General features: G+C 48.6%; 1 long non-coding RNA gene across 4 annotated transcripts in view; it reads left to right on the top strand.

Annotated features, from left to right (window-relative positions):
- Window positions 1-21,411, top strand: part of LOC135239216 (uncharacterized) — a 106,505-nt gene that overhangs the window by 45,527 nt on the left and 39,567 nt on the right. The window contains exon 5 of one of the 4 annotated variants that reach the window (XR_010325307.1): window positions 10,254-10,972. The exons of 2 other annotated variants lie outside the window; for them this stretch is intronic. This is a non-coding gene — a long non-coding RNA (uncharacterized LOC135239216). Of the gene's footprint in view, window positions 1-2,605; window positions 3,206-10,253; window positions 10,973-21,411 lie in introns of those variants that run through there. One more of the 4 variants, XR_010325306.1, reaches the window with a different exon arrangement.

Genomic DNA, 21,411 nt, shown 5'->3' with positions numbered 1-21,411 from the left:
AGAGGATGATATGTAAAGTGCTCTCTGTGTAAGCCAGCCAGCGCGGGGCAGTCTGCCAAACGGATAAATAATAATGAGCACCTGCATGGCGGTTACGCCACAAGCCCCCCCCCCCCCCCCCCCGGCCCTGCCCCCCCGGTCCTGCTCCTCGTGCTTAACGGTGCCCGAGTCTCTCCGGCTAATTGTCTGCCCAAAGCGCGGGCCCCTTTATTTTCTTGTTCCTGATGACATCATGGGGAACGCTCGCCGCTACTGAGGGTACATCCTGTGCCCGGCTGTTACCCCCCCCTCGTCTGCCACCCCCTACCCCGAACTCTGAGGGTGAGTTAGGGAGGGAGGCAGACAGCACCAACCGGCCCCCCCCACCCTGACCCCCCCGGACGGCACTAATCCCGCCGGTCGTCAGCGCGCGGATCGCCCCCGGTGGCAGCGTGAAAGGCAAGATGGACGGAAAGTAAAAAGAGAGGGAGAGAGCGAACTGCGGCAGGATGTGGACGCGGTGTCATGTGACCTGCCTGTTTTTCCTGCTCCGTGCCCCAGCGGGTCGGGCTGAAGTCTGGGCTCTGCTTTTACGGAGGAGGCTGTAGCAGGCCTGTTCCACCGCTTATTAAAACACCTTCATCATTTACACAGCGTACAGCCTTAAATGCTTCACATTTATATGCCACATGCACACTAAAGCAAGTCTGGCTGAATTCAGCTGTATACACACTAAAGCAAGTCTGGCTGAATTCAGATGAATACACACTAAAGCAATTCTGGCTGAATTCAGCTGTATACACACTAAAGCAATTCTGGCTGAATTCAGCTGTATACACACTAAAGCAATTCTGTCTGAATTCAGCTGTATACACACTAAAGCAATTCTGGCTGAATTCAGCTGTATACACACTAAAGCAATTCTGGCTGAATTCAGCCGTATATACACTAAAGCAATTCTGGCTGAATTCAGCTGTATACACACTAAAGCAATTCTGGCTGAATTCAGCCGTATATACACTAAAGCAATTCTGGCTGAATTCAGCTGTATACACACTAAAGCAATTCTGGCTGAATTCAGCTGTATACACACTAAAGCAATTCTGGCTGAATTCAGCCGTATATACACTAAAGCAATTCTGGCTGAATTCAGCTGTATACACACTAAAGCAATTCTGGCTGAATTCAGCCGTATATACACTAAAGCAATTCTGGCTGAATTGCTAAATTCCAAACCAGGATCTGAACGGGTGAAATCTCTGCAACTTCTGAGCCACGAGAACAGTTTCACTAACCACTGTGCTCAGCCACCACTCCACTGCTGGAGAGCTCTGATATCAAGGGCTCATTTCACAAGATTTCCTAAAGATTCTCCCCGCTGGGGGGGTGGGGGGGGGTGAGGTGGGTACTGGGAGAGTAACTCCCCTCCTAAATTCCTGCCACTCTGCCTCTCCCGTCCGCACGCAACAGCCGCAGACTCCAGTACCTCATTTTCATGTCATTCACGGAGCGGATTTATGAAATATTTCTCTCGGCAAAAAATAAGGCCTTCAGAAAAAAAAAAAAGTCATATCTGCATGATCAGACTTGCTTTCTTGGTAAGTAAAAATCTATTTCAGATGGTTGCATATCTGGAATGCTCGCTCAAAATTAATCACTATTAATGGATTCATATTTTTCTGTCTTTGAAGAAAAAGCCTCTTTGGTTGCTCTCAGAAGTGAATCACTGCTGCGCTGGAAATATGCCCTTTTACCGACATTACCAAAAAACATAAAATCTCTTTTGGGGGATAATCGCACGTATTTTCCTCTTGAGATCAAGTTTTCTCCTCTTCCTCGACCCTTATTTCTGTGGCTGGGTAGAAAGTTCCACGCCTGGGATATCTCGGTCGGGCCCCTCGCTGCCCCCGCAGGCCGTTTGCGGTACTGCGGCCACCGTGCGCTCTCCCGGGTCTGGAAGCTCTCTCTCTTCTCGGCTTCCTTTTACCCCAGAAGAGGAGCGGGGCGACGCCATTTGTCTTCATAACGAGGCGACGCACGCCGCCCGCCATGCGCGGGACACCTGCCGGAGCCATTATCACCCCCCCCAGCCCCCCCGGCCCACCGCGGCCCCGCTGGACTACCACCAGCCAGCGGAGGCAATTAGGGCCGGCGGAGAGCCATAAATCTCCATAAGAGCCCCGCGAACGCTCTTTCCCGCGCTGCCGGAGTGCGTCTCCGAGTTCGGACCACGTGAGCCCCCTGGGAGAGGGGAACGCACCCAACCCCCGAATCCGCCCCCCCCCCTACACCCCCCACCCCACCCCCCTTGGGTGATTGGTCCGGCCCCCAGAGGAAAGAGAAGGATCGGAGTGAGAGAAAGAAGAGGGAGAGGAGCAGTTCTGCCGCGAACGAAGGAGGGAAGATAAGAGAGGAGGATGCAGAGTAAGTGAAGTAAACCGAGGATGCTAATAAGCCAGATGCAAGAAAAAAACAAAAAAGACTGAATCCAGCCTCAAATCAAAATGGAGGACCAGAGCTCTATTAAATAAACATGATGTCTCAGTCCAGCTGCTGTGCCAGCGTCGTATGCATATCCACTGTTTAAAAAAAAACAAAAAAAAACTTTCATTATTTATTTCCTTAGGCAGCCGCGTCCATGGCAACGTGCTGGGATGCGCGCGGCGTGTGCTTTTCCACAGACGGATGGAGGCCGGGGCCGGGGCCGGGGCCGCTGGGCTCTGGGGTCAAGTGGCCTGCCGGAGAGCACAACGGCAGCCCATGACCCCCCCCAGACCCCCCGTCTGTCAGGCTGACAAATCTTACGGGCCGGGACCCCGCTCCTTAACCACCGCAGATGAGGCAGCCGGGGTTTAGGCCCCCCCCCCCCCTCGAACCCGCGACCGATTCATCCGAACGGTGGACCGCAAGTGCGGCGTGGGGATTCCACTCTAAATAAAAAAATTTAAAAAAACCCTTTTTCTGCTATCTTTCGTTTTTCAGGCCGAGAGGATGTGTGTCAGCGAACGCGTGACAGATCGGCGAATTTAAAAAAAGAAAAGAAAAGGAAAGAAGAAAGTATCGCTTTTAATCAGGCACTGAGAAGCGTAACTGCGAACGCTGTGTGTGTGTGTGTGTGCGCGTGTGTGTGTGTGTGTGTGTGGGGGGGGGGGTGCGTGTGTGTGTGTGTGTGTGTGTGCTTGTGTGTGTGTGTGTGTGCGTGTGTGTGCACGTGTGTGTGTGTGTGTGTGTGGGCGCGTGTGTGTGTGTGTATGTGTGTGCGGGTGTGTGTGTGTGTGTGTGTGCGTGCGTGTGTATGTGTGTGTGCACGTGTGTGTGTGTGTGTGGGGGGGGGGGGTTTGTTGTGTTGTGTTGTGTTGGAAACGGTGACTGGTCGCGCGTGTTGTTTCTGTCACATGCGAGGCGAGGTCACATGACCGCCGCGCTCCTGTCACGCCGGGGGAGCGCGCTTGCCGGTTCTGTCGCCGCGGCTACCTCTCGGGGGGGGGGGGGGACGTGCGCGGGCGGGACATGCCCCCACGCGAAGCGACACTCTGACTAATCGGAGAGGACGTATGGGGAGGCACATCCTTCCTCGGCAGGAAGTGGCCGTTTCCTTTTTTTTTCCCTCTCGTCTCCGTTTATTGCGCACGTGAGGATGTGCGGGTCGCCGCGGCGGTATTGTAGGCGGCCAAACAGCCTCGTTTGTTCGGGAGAGATGGTCCGTTTGTGACAGGAGCCAGTCATCGATTTTCGTTTTGTTTTCAGAGGAAAAGAAACACAGGTGTCTTCTAAAAAGCGCCTGTTTCCCGTTGGCTGTGCTGAATTCCATAAGTGGGCAAGCTCTGCACTTGTGGTGTCAGTGCACACAGAGAGTCTAAATGGACCGGCAGATCCCGCTAGTTAAATTACTTCAATGTAAATTCAGCAAAGAGACCGCTTCTCTTACTGAATGCAAGTTAATGAAAGTCTGTGAAGACTTGAGTAGTCGCAAGTACAATATCTCCATCAGCCTAGTGGTTGTCTCAGTCAGAAAATTACAGTGAAAATGTATTTAACGTATTGTTATTGTTATAAGTTAGAGGTTACAGGAGGAGGTGTGGATTTGTGATATTATGAAGCAGCAGGTACTATGTTTATCATGATCTCAGTCATATCTGTGAGGTTTCTCGGGGAAAGTGTGTTGATTCATATGTGCTGCTGCCTAGTACCTTGGGGGGGGGGGGGGCATTAGTCACCTGACCGCGACGACAATGGCAGTGACGGTGAGGGTGGATGATGTAATCAGTGAAGCGAAAGAGCCCAGACCTGTGGGGTCATGTGACGCTTCCGTGAGGAAGTCACATGACCCCGCCCCAGCCACGGGCTTCCTGGCCACCGGTCAGGGATTGGCCAGTGCGAGGCAGCGTCGACAGGCCGCTGTAGAGGAGTCTGCCACCCCAGGCCCTCCATGCCACACCCCCCCAGAATGAGTGCTGGTATTCCCCCGACACCCCCCTCCCCGCACCCCCCTGCCCCCGATACCCAATGATGCACTTCTTCCTTCCTTATTTAACCTCATGCAGAGGTGGCAACTTCTTTTTCCCCCTTTTTCTCTCTCCTCTCCTCCCATCCCCCTCTCATCTCCTCTCCTCTCCTCCCATCCCCCTCTCATCTCCTCTCCTCTCCTCCCCGGCGCGATATCACTTTACCGGGTCACCGGACTTCACCGAGTCACCGAGGGGCCGCCGAGCTCGACCTCTCGACTTGTTCACCTCTCGACCCGGCGGGGTTCCCCCCCCCCCCCCCCGACGCTGGAAAGAGACTGCGGCCTGTCACTCCCACCTCCCACGCATCGCGGCGAAAGAGGGGAAAAAGAGAGAGAGAGCGGGCAGGCGGGCGGTGGTGAAAGTAAGCGGTGGAGCAGGGAGGAGGCAGATAAGCGGCCTCTGCGTTCGCGAGGGTGCCCCATCAAAGTTTAATAACAGAGTAATTGGTTCGTAACAGGTAACGGTTACCAGGCCATTAATAATGACCACGAGCGCTGGTCTAGGGTTTCCTCCCGGGGTCCGGGTAATGGCGGTAGAGTTACGCCAACAGTATCAGCTGAATGGGGCCGCAGTTATATTTAACAAATATTTATGCGGTGTGCCGTTACATGGACATCCTAACCCGGGGGACGCTAGAATGGACAGGGTGATTGAGAAGTCAAACATGCATGTACTAACATATTTATCTCCGGAGAAAATCTTCAGATAAGTAATTGTTTTGTGTACCGCCGCAAATGACTCGGAAAGCAAACGAAGCACGTGGCTCGACGGATTAAGTATTAAACGTCGTGCGTGGCGGTGTGGCGGTATGGGGACTCGTGAATGAAAGCCGCCGACAGTAAGAGGTTTCAAATTTGTGTCTCGTATTTGTGTACCTCTTTGTACGTGAAGTTTTCGTGAGCTAAAATTCAGTGAAAGTTGGCAAGTGAAAGGTGGCACCATTGTGGATTATATTTTTTGTTTATATTGACTTCAGGGTATCTTTCTTTATGATTTCCATAAAAGATCTTACATGGCAATATGGTGGCATGGGGACTGAAATGAAAGTTGGTGACCATAAGAGGTTTAAAAGTTTTTTATGTACTTCATATTTTTTAGCTCTTTGTACGTGACATTTTTGCGAGCAAAGATTTGTTGTACAGATTCAGTGAAAGTTGGCGAGTGAGAGGTGGCACCATTGTGGGTTATATAATTTTGTATATAGGCTTTGGGGTATCTTTCTTGTGTGATTTCCACGATTTATCGATCGCGTAGTTTCTCGGTGAACACCCTCCTGGTGAACCCCAGCCACTGCGCTGATTTACTGGGCTTTCGATCATACCGTGCCGAGGGGCTGTTTGCGGTCAGAGCCAGAAGAGCAGTCGCTTACAGTCAGCAGAGGGAAAGAGATCCTGTGCCGGGGATTACTGCGCTTTAACATGAACGTATCGGTTTCACTGAGAGCCCCACCGCCGCACCATGTGTTTCCGTCCGAGGCTCTCCCGAAAAGCCGCAGAAACCGACCCGTCCCGAACGACCGTAAATTTTCACGAGGCCGAAAATTCGGGGAGGGACAGGCTCGGCGGTTTTTACAGTTCTCCGCGTTTCCAAATTCCTGGGGCGAGATCCTGTTCCAGGCCGGAGAGTTTTTCACCTGAATATTTTTCGCCCTGAAACGTGACACCCAGGAGACCTCGAGTGGGGGGGGTGTGGGGGTGGAGAAAAGTGCTGCTATTTAACATTAAGCATTCCATGAAGTCACCTCCAGTTCACGTCCTGCATTGTGTAAGCGCGAACGCGACGTTGGGAAAGTCAGCTTTCGCCGAGATTTACGCAGACTTACCCAGAAACGCGAGGGCCAGTGTTTCCAGTCCAGTGTTACAGCGCAGAACGAGGTCCAGACCAGCCGTTACACATTCTCCCTCACGCTGTTCTGTGAGACACGGGGATTGCGGTTCTTACTCAATGCATAAAATGAACGCGGGGAGGCTAACAAAGAAAGGCATCGTGGGCCTTGGTGTTTTTCGAGCAGCGAATGGAGTTGCGCCGGTCGGGCAGTAATTGCTGAGTGACTCCCCTGCTTCTCCCCCATGTCCCCCCCCCCCTCATGCTCCCCTCACCCCCTTGAGACTTGCAGCTGCAGAGGGGCCCCTCAGTGAGCACTAACTCGTGGGTCAAGTTCCCCCCCCCCTGCCCTGCCCCCCCCCCCCTCGTCCCCCCCACCCCCTCGATGAGTAACCATAACCTCGTTCGGACCCGAGTGCTGAAGACACGGAAGGCCTCTCCCAGCTGCCGGGGGTAAGCGGATCCCGCGCGCGGAACAGCGGAGCGGAACCCTAACCGCCATTCTCAGGTGTCTCGCCTCCGCCGCGGGCGCAGGGGGTCCTGGCCACCCGGAGCAGGAGGCAGGATTAGGGATGGCGGTGACAAGCGGAACGGGCTCATCCATCGCCATGCGCTGCAGCGTTGAGAACTACAAATGTGCCAGAAAAACTACATCTCCATGCATGCCAGTGTGTTACATCCCCAACACAGACCGGTCAGTATTAATTCAGTTCTGTTTTACTCGTTCGGTTCCAAATTTCTCTAATCTAAGCACATGGCCTACATTCTTTGCAGAAATTCGACAGTAAAAGTTTTTGTTTCTGAGCTTGCAAGGCAGGCCACATTTTTACACCGGTTGTCAACTGCGCTTGACGTTGTTATGCACTTATACTTAGTCTTATTACGCTGCGTATTTTGGAAAGCTGATGGGGAGGAAAATTGTTCTAATGAGATCCTGCTTTCAGGTCGTAATGTTTTTATTTTTGAGGATTTAAAGATGGGTAAAAACTCGGTCGTCAAAAGCAGACAGGTTATTGTTTTGTTGCATCTTACGGGAAGCGGATATAGAAAAAAAAATGAATGTTCTAATTATATCCAGCCTGTGGCTTCAGAATGCGGCCAGAACATAATGTGAGTAACCGTTTAAATAAACTATTGAAATTGTACATTTATATATAATATTTTTCCCCCAGTCACATGTGGGTAAGTCATGTCCCTGTTTCAGACTGAAGTATGAAAGGGTGGCGGATTGAATAGGTCAGGCCCGTGATTGGCTGGCGAGGTGTTACAGTAGAACCCGCCCCAGAGACTCGGAGCGCTGACAGGGCGAGTGGGCCGGCGGTGAAATTTTGACGCCCAACCGGGACACTGAGGTAATGGAAACCCATCCGGCCAATAGCGGCCTCGCTTACAACATCCCCCCGGTGACAATTAAAAAACAAAGAGGCCGATTCAAGGAGCTCCCCCCCCCCCCCCCGAGCTCCGGCACAGACCCTGTAATGCTTAGCTCTGCAATGGAAAAATAAAAAATAAAAAAAAACCGAGACAAAAACCCCAAATCTGGTAACATAATGAACGGGCTGAGAGCGTCTGCGCTTTCAGACGAAAATCGTCTGAGACTGAAGTCGAGATCGAGAACAACAGCCCTCAGACAAACGAGCGCGGGGCCTGTTCGCTAAACCGTTCCGTGTGCTACAGAGGGACCGCTTGTTCTGAGAGATATGTGCACCAATAGGGTGGGGGGGTGGGGGGGGGGGACCGAGGAGCCCAAGATGAAATGACATTACGCAGAATCCGATTTGACTTCCTTTGTTAATTACTTCCCCTACCAACAGCCAGGGGGTCCAATCAAATTAATGCAGAACAGAAGCAGCACTGCTTGGGATCCAGGATCCAGGATACTCTGAAGGAAGACAGATGGGAAGCAAAGACTAACTGCCACTTTTTTTTCTTCTTTTTTTTTGTGGCTCTAAAAATGTGTTCGCTGTAATCGGCTAATAGTAATGGAAGATAATAATAATAATAATAATAATTACTTCATTTGTATTGCGCTTTTTTACAGTGGTTTGTAGCCCAAGTGCTTCACAGAAGAGCATTTACAAAATCGAAATAAAAACTGAGAATACAGAAATGGTTCAAATAAAAAGTAATAACAGAAACAACGCAGTGATAAAATTGCAATGTACATAAAGTAGAAGAATGGTGAGATATATATTTTAAGATTTAAAATTATATAAATAGTATAATGTCATATGTCTCATATAACACAAGCGATGGTAGCAGAGATTACATGAAACATTTAAAATGCTCTGATCTCTGAAAAGGGTGCCTCGTGGGCAGAAGAAACTCAGAATAGGACATTGACTCTGAAGCGAGACTGCTTTTCATGGACCATACGTTCATTCATAGGGCTGTAAATCTTAGCACATCGCTATTCCACTCCTTACGTCCCCCTGCTCCTTTGAAGAGAGATTAAGATTCCCTTTATGCACCGTGCCGCCACCACGTAAAACAAACGACCAATCAGGGGGCTGTAAAGGCCATTAGGGAGTGGTCTGGCTAATGAGCGAGCGGTGCTCCGGGCTCTATATACTCTGCGAGTCTGTCTGTAATCTCGGCAAACCTGACTGTGCTGTGATTGGGTAGGCAGATGACCCGTGTCCCCGTCTATTAATAGGCCATTGGAGTACATAGGTGGGTGGATCATTCAGACTGGAACTTCCAGATGCATTGTTCGCCATTAATTTCCATTAACTTCAGCAGTTGCACTGTAGTCGGTACCTTTTGCATTACTTAACAAATCCACAGATATGAAATGTAACGTCCTCATGACCTGGTGGGTGATTATTTGCAAACACGTTACGCTACTGAATCAGTATTTTAAAAAGGACAAAATTGCTGGTAAGACTCAAGGGTTCAAAGGTTGGCTGATTTGGGAGAAGCAAATCCCTTTACAACTAGAAATCTCAGAACCCTCAAACCCATGGGTCATCTGACCAAAGAGTCTGGAACTTTCCAACCTTCGTATGAGTCAGAATGTGTCTGTGGGGGGTTGTATTTTTGGCCAAGACGTGTCTTTGAAATGAGTTTAGCGATATGTGCAGTGTAATTTGTGTGGATTTCAATGTTCTGGACAGTAAATGGAAGGCTGGAGGCCATTTTAATATGTTTTCCCAGTTTACTTAACACATCCATTAAATGGCAGAATGTAGGACCCCCCCTCACTCACACACACACACACACACACACTGTACCCTGTGCCTGAGGCACTGGACATCTGTAATATTTCATCAGTTTATCTCAGTTAAAGTAAGGAGACAAGGGTGTCTCCATAACTTCCACTCATTACAGCCATCCCAAGCTGGGCTCGCTAATCTTCACCCTGTCAATGTCATGGGTGGGTGGGGAGTGTGGGGTGCTCTGGTTAGGGGGATAATAACAGTCAGAGGATGTTTCTCTGACTGAGGACTTCAGTACTTTGTCTTAGCTATGAGGTGAATTCCCTCAAATCTTTGACTCTTGAGCCAATCAAATATCAGAGATCTCATGCTGAGATTTGCGAATGATGATCGCAGAGGAGGAGGAAGTGTTGATAGATCCCTGTGGAGGAAATCTTGTGGACATGGGCCCTTTTGGAGGTGGGAAGTGAGTTCTTAGTAAATATTAATTACCATTATTTAATCAGGGAAGGCCAGTTGAGAACAGAGCTCTCTTTTACAATGGTGCCCCAAATTCACAAAAGCAGTAGGGCATTAAGAGCAGTAATATATCATTTACATCTGAAAGTCGTAATTAGTAAAAAGTTTCTTTAGAAAAATAAATTACACAATAAGAACAATAAAAACAGCAATGCCTTGTCTCCCATGAATCTCGCCCTTACCTAGCAGGACGCGAGAAGATGAACGGAGGTCAGAACCTTTCAGTTTTTTGGGAACCCAATCAAAAGTTTCCATTTCTCTGCAGCTGCGGTTCAGATGGCTTCGGTGAGCCCGGCACTGAATGACCCAAACCGGCAAAACAAAATGGAGGCTCAGATGCTAAGGCTACGTCAAGTCCAAAGGTTCAGAGGTCAGAGTTCATTCACCCGGTCTCGGCCTGCTCTCTGGCTTTCCCAGAGCGCATTGCTGTGACCTCACTGGCTCTGATTTCCATGTCAACTGGACTCGATAGCGCTCTCTGGGCCAATGGGCCGACCCGGGATCATCCAGTTTCCAATAATGTAGGGAGAACTGCAGGAACAGGCCTCTCTGGAGAGTAACGGCTCCAGTTTTTGTGATTCAGTTTGTGATGTAAGCACGACCGAGGCCCAATTAGATGGCTTTCTCCCTGTGACAGGGATGAAGAGGGCGTGAGTTTGGATCAGACCAGTTCTTCCAACCCCACAAACCTCAAATCCACATCCAACTGGCTCTGGAAATCCATGTCAGGGCACAGAGATGAAGTTTTTGTTCTGATTTCTGATGGCTATTCCAGTAAAATTCTAACCAGCATGCGCAATCCGAGCACATTATTGTTTGAAAATGAGGCAAGCTGCCTCAAACCGGAAAGGTACGGGTATATTTTTAAATCCTTAAAAATGGATTTCAAACAGTCCATAGAATTGCGAGCTAAGTATAGTCATGCTCATACGAATTCTGTATTCCATCAAAATTCTTGCCATACACACACGCATACACACACACACATACGCGTGCAGACACACATACACACACATGCGCGCCATGTGCACACACACACGCACATGCAGACACATGCACACACATGTACACACACACATATTCACACGCGCGCACAGACATGCAGACACACACGTACACACACACATTTACACACACACACATGCAGACACACACACACACACACATACATTTACACACACACGCACATGCAGACACACACGCACACACGTACACACACACACATGCAGACACACTCGCACACACGTGTACACACACTCATTCACACACATGCGCACACGTGCGCACACACACTTATACACACACACATTTCTCCTGAGTTGTGAGGACAGTTCCTGCCTCTAATTCCTGGTCTCATCACACAATGTGCCCATTGATAGTGATTAATATTGTGCAGCTTACAGTCTCTACGGTCCATAAAGCGTCAGCTTAGTCATGGCAGAGCCTCGCAGGCCGGCCGTGTCTGCTGTGTACGGGCATGCTCAGTGAGGACCGCAGACCTGGAGAGCGTGAAACAAACAGAACCGCAGCACCGTCTCCCAACTGCACCCGCGGAAAACACAGCACCACCTCCCAACTGCCCCCGCAGAGTACACAGCACCACCTCCCAACTGCACCCGCAGAGTACACAGCACCACCTCCCAACTGCACCCGCAGAGTACACAGCACCGTCTCCCAACTGCACCCGCGGAAAACACAGCACCACCTCCCAACTGCCCCCGCAGAGTACACAGCACCACCTCCCAACTGCACCCGCAGAGTACACAGCACCACCTCCCAACTGCACCCGCGGAGTACACAGCACCACCTCCCAACTGCCCCCGCAGAGTACACAGCACCACCTCCCAACTGCACCCGCAGAGTACACAGCACCACCTCCCAACTGCCCCCGCAGAGTACACAGCACCACCTCCAAACTGCACCCACAGAGTACACAGCACCGTCTCCCAACTGCACCCGCGGAAAACACAGCACCACCTCCCAACTGCACCCGCGAGTACACAGCACCGCCTCCCAACTGCACCCGCAGAGTACACAGCACCACCTCCAAACTGCACCCACAGAGTACACAGCACCACCTCCCAACTGCACCCGCAGAGTACACAGCACCGCCTCCCAACTGCACCCGCAGAGTACACAGCACCACCTCCAAACTGCACCCGCAGAGTACACAGCACCACCTCCCAACTGCACCCACAGAGTACACAGCACCGCCTCCCAACTGCACCCACAGAGTACACACCACCGCCTCCCAACTGCACCCGCAGAGTACACAGCACCACCTCCCAACTGCACCCGCGGAGTATACAGCACCACCTCCCAACTGCACCCGCGGAGTATACAGCACCCCCTCCCAACTGCACCCGCAGAGTACACAGCACCGCCTCCCAACTGCACCCACAGAGTACACAGCACCACCTCCCAACTGCACCCGCGGAAAACACAGCACCACCTCCCAACTGCCCCCACAGAGTACACAGCACCGCCTCCCAACTGCCCCCACGGAGTATACAGCACCACCTCCCAACTGCACCCACTGAGTACACAGCACCACCTCCCAACTGCACCCACAGAGTACACAGCACCACCTCCCAACTGCACCCACAGAGTACACAGCACCACCTCCCAACTGCACCCACAGAGTACACAGCACCGCCTCCCAACTGCACCCGCAGAAAACACAGCACCGCCTCCCAACTGCACCCGCAGAGTACACAGCACCGCCTCCCAACTGCACCCACAGAGTACACAGCACCGCCTCCCAACTGCACCCGCAGAAAACACAGCACCGCCTCCCAACTGCACCCGCAGAGTACACAGCACCACCTCCCAACTGCCCCTGCAGAGTACACAGCACCACCTCCCAACTGCACCCGCAGAGTACACAGCACCGCCTCCCAACTGCACCCGCAGAGTACACAGCACCACCTCCCAACTGCACCCGCGAAAAACAAGGGGAGCTGGACCGCCACCGTCAGAGCAAGCGACGGGGTTTCCGAAATGAGAACGCTCTGGCGGTCATATCGCTGAAGGGGGGGGGGGAGTACAGCACCCTCCCAAATGGCAGAGAGCGGCCTTTTACTGTGTGACCTCCCCCCCCCATGGGGGGCGGCTTTGTTCTCCTCGGGGAGCGGCGCGGATCGGGGCACAGGAACACGATGTGACAGAACGGGGCGAAGGTTGGGGGGGGCGCGTCCTTCGCCCCGCTGCCTCTCCTGGGTCGGGGGGACCCCGGTGACCCACCCCCATGGGGCCCTCGGAGGCAGGCTGGCCCCAGCCGAGGTCCGGCCGTTTACCTGGGAGGGGGTCAAAGGTTGCGCTATATGTGGAATGGGCCTATGGTGGGGTGGCGGGGCGGGGCGGGTGGGGGGGTGGGGGGGGTTAGAAGGTTTACGGTCTGTATGTTTCCCCAAGCCTCAGTCCTGAACCACATTTCACATTTTTGGAAAGAATGAAAGTGGAGATTGTTTGGTTTTGTGTCCCATCTGGATCAAATATGTTCTATAGAATGTTAGATTTCTTTCTTTCTTTTTTTCTCTCCCTGCATGTGGTTCCTTTTTTGAGAAAATACTGCTGAGGGCCTGTGGTTGAAAAGGGAACGGTTACGTCAGAGAGATCTTTCTGCTGTTCTTATGAATTATTTTAAAAGGTTCAGCGGGGGAAACAGGTTTCTGAGACTCAGGTGAAAAACACATTTATTTTTCCAGATGAGCTCCATCCATAGAATAATGACCACATCCACCATTCTGTGTCCCACAGTCCTTCACTTCGTCCATGGAAATAATGGCCACAGGTGTATAGAACAGATATTCAGCTCCAGAATTCATGTATTCTTGAGGCTCTGCTTGGTAGCCGTTGAGGCCCATGTTGCTGTGTTAACCACTGATATTCTGTTTTTGGCCACACCCATTCGTACACACACACACACACACACACGTCAGTGAAAATGTTGAATGAACTGCAGATAAGAATGCTGATGTCCACACTGGAAGAACTGTCATGAAACTCTGAGTGACCATATTTTTGTGCAATCACCTCTTCACTAAACTAATTTTCAGTGCATTAAAGCCTAACAGGAAATGGCAGTGTTCGAAAAGACCTCAGGAGGTGTGTGATGTTTGCTACGGTGCCGGTGTATTTTTACCAGTAGAATTATCTAAGCTTAAAGAAGGCTTTTAAGAGTTGTTAAGTGACCTTGAAGAGAATACGAGAAGAACTCCAGGTAGCCCTAATCCAAAAAAGAGAAGGAAAGTGCACATGCAAGGTTTTCATGTACGAGAGCCAGTACTCAGTGGTGTTCCACAGAGTGCTATAGATTCATGGACTGAGGAAATCGTATTAGACTGGAAAAAAAAAGATTTTTAATAGATCCACAAAAAATGTAGCGTGGCATAAAAATGTAATGTCCAGGCGCTTGTGTGAGCATAACATGAAAACCTTTATTTATACGGGTAAATTAACATTAAAAAATAACCTACATTTTGCGAATTACGTCTTCGTCAGGGTGCGGACAACTACCGGTAAAAACGAACCAACAACACGCGCGACTAATTGGAACACGTCTGTGAATCATCTCGCACCAATAGGATCGGTCCGCCACAACCGGAGACCGGAATCAACACGCCAGCACGCTAAGTGACAATTATCTCGACGTGACCCGCGACATGAACATTTACTCCAGAACCGAAATAACGCAAGAACAAGAGCTCGTGGCTGCATCCACACCGAAAGGGCTAAAAAAAGGAGATGAGCAGGTGATTCGGTTTATCTCCTCAATTCAGGCCTGGATAAGAAGTTGCTTTTAAATAATAAATTCAAAATAAGTTTCACGTTTTAAGAGGCACTTCAAATTTGCACCGCCCCTGTCACATCAGAAATATTTAAATTCAAGATACTGTCATTCATGTGTTCTGCCTCCTTGAAGGGTTTGGCCACGTGCAGTTGCAGTTTCCCATGTGTATGTATTGCGTATGCTTTGTGATCCTTTGCCTCAGTCTCCTTTTTGTCCTTCCTACACAGAAGAAACCACAAGGACACTCAAGTCTTTAAACGACATACGCGGAATTACAATTAACTGACTGGCTGTTATTTTTTTCTTCTTCAAATTTCTCAGCCTCATAATGACTTCCTTGTCTTTCACTGGCACAACTCCGGTCCTCACCGTATGTTGGCAAATGCCAACAGATTCCAAAGGCAACCGAAAGGCTGGAATCAAGACTAAACACTGAAAGCTATTGCGATTGAACACACCTGACTAATCATTACATTACATTACAGGCATTTAGCAGACGCTCTTATCCAGAGCAACTTACACAACATTTTTACATAGCATTTACATTGCATCCATTCATACAGCTATGTACTGAATATATGTACTGAAGCAATGCAGGTTAGGTACCTTGCTCAAGGGTACTACGGCAGTGTCCCATCTGGGAATCCATCCTGTGACCTTTAGGTTACAAGACTAACTCCGTACCCATTATACTACACTGCCACTATAATCAGAAACGTGCAAAGCCATTTGTCCCAAACATTATGGTGCCTTTAAATTTATGCTATGTATAAAAAATTCTGTTGTTTCTAGATGGTGAAACCAAAATGTATAAAAAATACCCTTTAATGAAAGCTGAGAATCTGCACTTAAACCACATGTAAATTGTTTGATTTCGAATATAAAATTTGTGGAGTACAAATAAAAGCCAATAAAAAAATCTTTGCCCCTAGAATTATGGGGCTCACTGTATGTGTGTACTGTACAGTATGTACACACATAACCTGGTTAAAATGTTACCCTCAGCAACACACGAAGCTCTTTAGTGCTAAAAACACTAAAATGCATTGATAACAATGCCGTTTCTATTAAATACAAAACACACATTAACTGGAGTGTAATCATAAACCACACAGGGGAGATGAGTTACTAATCGCCTTTTGTGACAGCATGTAATTAATTTCAAAATGTTCAGCTCCAGAAAAAGAACTACTGGAATACAGCTTAAGCCGCGCAATGTTGCTTTAAGTGCTTTGAAATTCCAACCCTGATCACACAGCTTACACCTACAACAGAAGAGAGACCCCTTGTACTCTGTGCGGAGACCAAGGGGAGGTAAAATGTTTTTTTTGTTGTTTTTTTTGCCGTCCACGTTATGAAAATTCCTGTACGGCTTGCATAGTGCGTGGACGTAAACAGACCAAGGTTGTTGGGTCTTCAGTGACGTGACTGAAAAGCTGATAAACTCCCAGAGGATTTTGTTTTCTCTATTACTTAGATTAAACATTGCAGTGGCAAAAGATAAGACAACAAAAAACGATGGTGAGCCGCTTGGCAGCGAAACAAAGCGCCGTTTCCTGGAAGCGCAAGTTACGAAAACACCAAAACAGCAACAAAAAACGAAATCGTCACAGCGGGGAAAGTGAACTCTGTAACGTTTATCGACTGGGTAATAACATTTCGTGTTTACCTAAACAAAAGAAACGGCGGCTACGAGTTAAACATTAGTCCTACTGTGTTGCCAGCAGCTGGTCCTGCTCAGATGAAATCCACAATGCTCACAGCAACAAATGTTGCCTTTCCTCGTGCTTGGTATGGTGGAAGGCCAAGGAATTCTTGGGAAGCATGTCGCAATATACAAACATTTATTTATTTATTTATTTATTTAAATGTCATGCTTTCAGAGAGGGGCGATTAGGCATTTTCACGTGGGCGACCTGAATTGACTTGGGAATTGGCATAACAGCTTAAATAAATGAATAGACTTTTTTATTTATGTATAGTAGATAGCGCTCTTCACGCAACCTTTTTGGGATCTAAAGTGCCCCACATAAATATAATTCAGTGTAAAAAAAGGCGATAAAATAAAGAAATAAGCGGAAGTGAAATAAAAAACGATAATGCTAAACACAGGAAAGAAGGGACAAATGTACACAAAAGGTAAATTATGGTTTAGAAACCCTGTATAAAATCCATGACAGAAGCAACATATGAATTAACAGCCATCTTCAACTTGTTTTCAGCAGTTTTTTTTTTTTAAAGATGTCTACTGTCCGTGTCATAGCCCTGGGCCATAAACCCACTTCCTCTCCATTGCTTTTAAGATTTGCTGTTGGGATGTTGAGCGGGTCAGCGTTACTGGCCCTTAGGGCTTTACTGAGGACATATTCGGATAAACAGTCGCAAATATATTTCGGGGCTAAACCGTTTAGTGTCTTAAAAACAACTAAGCGCAGTTTAAAATCGATTCTAAAAAGACGCGGGTGCCTGTAGTGCAGTGAGAACGGGAGATATGGGCCCTCATTGTCCTGGTTAATATTCTTACAGTTGCATTTTGAACAAGCTGTTCTCTATCAATTGACTTTTTTTTGGAAGACCGGCGCAATGAGAAATTGCGATAATCACATCTGCTTGTAATAAATGCTAGTCTCAACCTCTCAGGTTGTGAAATGAAAGTACTTTGGTAATACGTCTCAGGTGGAAAAAAGGGCCGTTTTAGCTGTATTAATACGCGCTTTGTCGAGTGAAAGTGTAAAATTACTAAGCGGTTCTTAACTCTTGGTTTACACTGGAGGAAAGAGGGCCCAGTTATAATTAGCTAATTTTTCTTCCTGGGTTTTTTTTTTTGGTCTTCTCCACCGCACCACATTAGTTCTGCAACTGCCCTGGGTGTGCAGGCTCAGATTCACTATAAAACAGTCTCCATGTCCTTGGAATGTCAAAATTCTGCATCTACCTTTCTTGCAATATTGAGATCGAGGGCAGGATTGAGCGGATATGAATCCACTCCATTTTGGAGAGGTGGCTAGACATACTGATAGGATTAACCTCTCATGCTTAGGGAATGAATTTCAATCTGAAAAACGTTTGTGCAGTTTTGCTGGCTTGTGTAGTGTTGGGGGAGCGGGGGTACTTCATCATGAGGGACACTTCACACAGTGGAGAGGCTGTTGTACTGGGAGGACTTGTAAAGAGCGGGATCAGGGCGGCTTGATTGACAGGCGACTCTGCAGTGGGATTGGCGGAGAGACACAGTCCTGGCCAGGATCTCACACAGGGCCCACCATGGAACAGCTCAGTGTAGCAGCTCTGTGGAACAGTACTCTGTGTAACAGCTCTTTGGAAGCGCTCTGTGGAACAGCACAGTGGAACAGCACTGTGGAAGGGCTCTATTTAACAGCACCGTGGAACAGCACTGTGGAAGGGCTCTATTTAACAGCACCGTGGAACAGCAGTGTGGAAGGGCTCTAACAGCACTGTGGAACAGCACTGTGGAAGGGCTCTATTTAACAGCACTGTGGAAGGGCTCTATTTAACAGCACTGTGGAAGAGCTCTATTTAACAGCACTGGCACATGAAAAGCTTGCATGTGCACTTTCCTTCTCTTTTCGTCCCCCCCCCCCCAAAAAAAAACCATAGCATGTTGGGCCCCTGAGTGGCATATGCAGATTAGGCACACGCTCGGGCAGGCAGGGTGCGATTTGGCAGGGTATTCTCTCTCTCTCTCTCTCTCTCCCTGTCTCTCTCTCTCTCGCCGCCTCTCTCTCTCTCTCTCTCTCTCTCCTCCAGGTGCAGTGGCGCAGCCCTATGGCGGTGTTATGTGGGCGCTCGGCTGGCGGGTCGGGATGGGGGGGGGGGGGGCGGCTCTTGGCCGCGCGCCAACCAGGGGACGCCCGTGCGAGCGCGCGCCCTTCCGAACTGCCCGGGGGCGTGCAGCAACGGGACGGGGCCCGCAGTTAGAAACGGGCGTTCCAAATTTAGGGGGAAAGGAAAGAAGGGGGGAAAACCGGGGTCTGCGTCAACCTCCAAACAAAAGGTGTGTCTTACATCACAGGAAGAACAGATAAGGCAAAAAGCCCTCGGGAGTTTTACCTCAGCAGTGTTTCCCAGCATGCACTGCCTTTCTGAAAGGTGCTGTACCAGACTTGGACCCAGTTCAGCCCACATAAGCTCACCACTTGGCAGTGCAGCGGAGCACGTTGCCAGCTGAGTGTTGAAACTCCTGCCACTGGTGTAATAAATGTCTTCGCAAGCTGGACGGTAACTAAGAACAAGAATTATGAGGCTGAGCTTTGCGGTGATTTCCCAACTTTGTGTTCGATGCGCTCGCCGTAGAGGTTTACGCTGCGAGGGCTTGCTTTTTTGGAGGCTTGTAGTGTGGGCGACAACGGGGGGTAAATCTCTGGCCATGCGTGTAGCGTGTAGCGGTGAGTCGTATGTTCATTTCCTAGAGCAGCTTGAGGAGAGGGAGAGGAGGAACTCTGAGAGGAAGATGAGATCTGAAGGTAGCAGAGGGCATACCCTTACGAAAATATCTGGTGTAAATTTGCCTTTTCACATGTGAAAATCACAATTTCACATGTAAATGTTATATTTTTATTAGCATATGAAAAGAACATGTTGCATGTGAACTGGACATTTTCACATTTGATTGGAAAAAAATAGGTCACATTAAGTTGTTAAATTTTCAACTTTTTCAAATGTTAACTACAATTTTCACGAGAGAACAAAGCATGAGACTTGAAATAGCACAGGCTACCCTTTTCCCACTCTCATCTTATAAGTGGCATCATTTTTATAGTTCATGCGCAGTCTTCACATACTCGGTGTTCACCTGTGGTATGGAACAGCTGTGGAAGCTAAAAATGCAACATTTACCGGGGCCACGGTGGCGTGATTGTAGCAACTCAGGCTTTATCTGTCCTATTTTACCCTTTGTTATGTGTCAGGGTATGTGGGTTTCACCCTTATGCCTGGCTGTATGGCACTGTTAGCATGTTTGTGATTGCAAAGTCAGTGGAAACGCAGTTTCGGTGTTCATGTGAAAAACCCTGGGCCACGTCTGGTTGAAAAGTCAAAGCTTTTCTAGTTGACTAGGACTTAACAGGTTAAATCCGGATAAAACCGGAGCTCTATTGAGGTCAGTCTAGACTGTCTGTGTCAAAAACGTCTCTCAGCCTAGATTTACACCCCTCCAGACGTCTAGATTCTGGGTTTTGGTCACCGGGGCAAGGACATGATGTTCGGCCTCGGTTATTTGGTCTGCAGTAAAAGGGGAGAGGCAAAGGCCTGTCTCCCGCTCCATACGGGTGGAAATGGAAAGGGCAACATGAAGCTGTTTCGTAAGTTAACGGGGCATTTGGACGCTACACACTCACATTCTGCAGGGAGGACACAGCGCCATTCTACCACAAGAACGTCTGCGAAATTCACAGCTTGTTGGCGATGTTGCCTGTTGCTCCTTGTTCTCTGCCTTCTCTTTGCCCTAGTTTTATTTGGTTTTTGGGGATATATTTGGTTTTGGGGGTTTTATTTGGTTTTGGGGGATATATTTGGTTTTGGGAGATATATTTGGTTTTGGGGGTTATATTTGGTTTTGGGGTATATTTGGTTTTGGGGGTTATATTTGGTTTTGGGGGTTAAATTCTGTTTTGGGGAATATATTTGGTTTTGGGGGTTAAATTCTGTTTTGGGGAATATATTTGGTTTTGGGGGTTAAATTCTGTTTTGTGGAATATATTTGGTTTTGGGGGATATATTCGGTTTTGGGGGTTATATTTGGTTTTGGGGGTTAAATTCTGTTTTGGGGTTGTATTGTGGTATTTGTTTTGGGGGATATATTCGGTTTTGGGGGTTATATTTGGTTTTGAGGGACTGGTCATGATCTGCACACACGTGTATGCTCTGCCTTCGCCCCACGGCTGTTCTCCTGTCTTGGCTCATTTTGTTTTTTGCGACTTAATCAGCCTGCCTGACTAATGGAATAATTTAATTTGTTTAATGAGAGTGATTTGTGGTCTGATGAGAGAGAGTGTTTAAATGCTAAAGTGCTTCTATCCGTGGTGACTGTCACATGCTGGGTACATCACAGGTGCGGCGGTCGCTATTAATTTAATGCGCTTTCTCACCTGTGCCCCGTCGAGCTCACAGCTGATGTGCTAACCACTCCATTTTCGCCGGGTGTCCTTCCAGTCTTAATAAAGACTGCGCTGAAACAGTCTGCAAAAAGTCGTTTTTTTTGTTTTTTTTTAAAGTGGAACCATAAATATCGATGCTGAAAAGGTAGGGGGGAACGGGTATGACAAAAATCAGGGGAAAAAATTTTAATGAGCAAAAATAAATAAATAAAAATAATAATCAAGATTGGGCAAAAATGAGAGCCTAGTTTGGCGTGGTGACTTAGAATGAAGACTGAAAGAAAGGCTTAATTCAGGCATGTGCTGGATGTCAGGAGATGCTCTGAAAATGGTTTCATTTTCAATTGTTTTTACTGGTCCCCCCCCCCCCCCCTCCTCCTTTATTCTACTTTAATTTTAGGCCATTACTCCATGTTAAGCTACATTAAGCTCAATGGTTTCTATTCATTTTCAGTTGCATATCTGACTGATGTGTTGGACTACCTTAATGATTAGGATCTAGTGTCTCCTCCCAC

Source organism: Anguilla rostrata, chromosome 14 (genome assembly GCF_018555375.3).
Source record: "Anguilla rostrata isolate EN2019 chromosome 14, ASM1855537v3, whole genome shotgun sequence".
Lineage (NCBI taxonomy): Eukaryota > Metazoa > Chordata > Actinopteri > Anguilliformes > Anguillidae > Anguilla > Anguilla rostrata.
The sequence above is the reverse complement of the archived record's forward strand: the minus strand, read 5'-3'. Positions and strand labels throughout refer to the sequence as shown.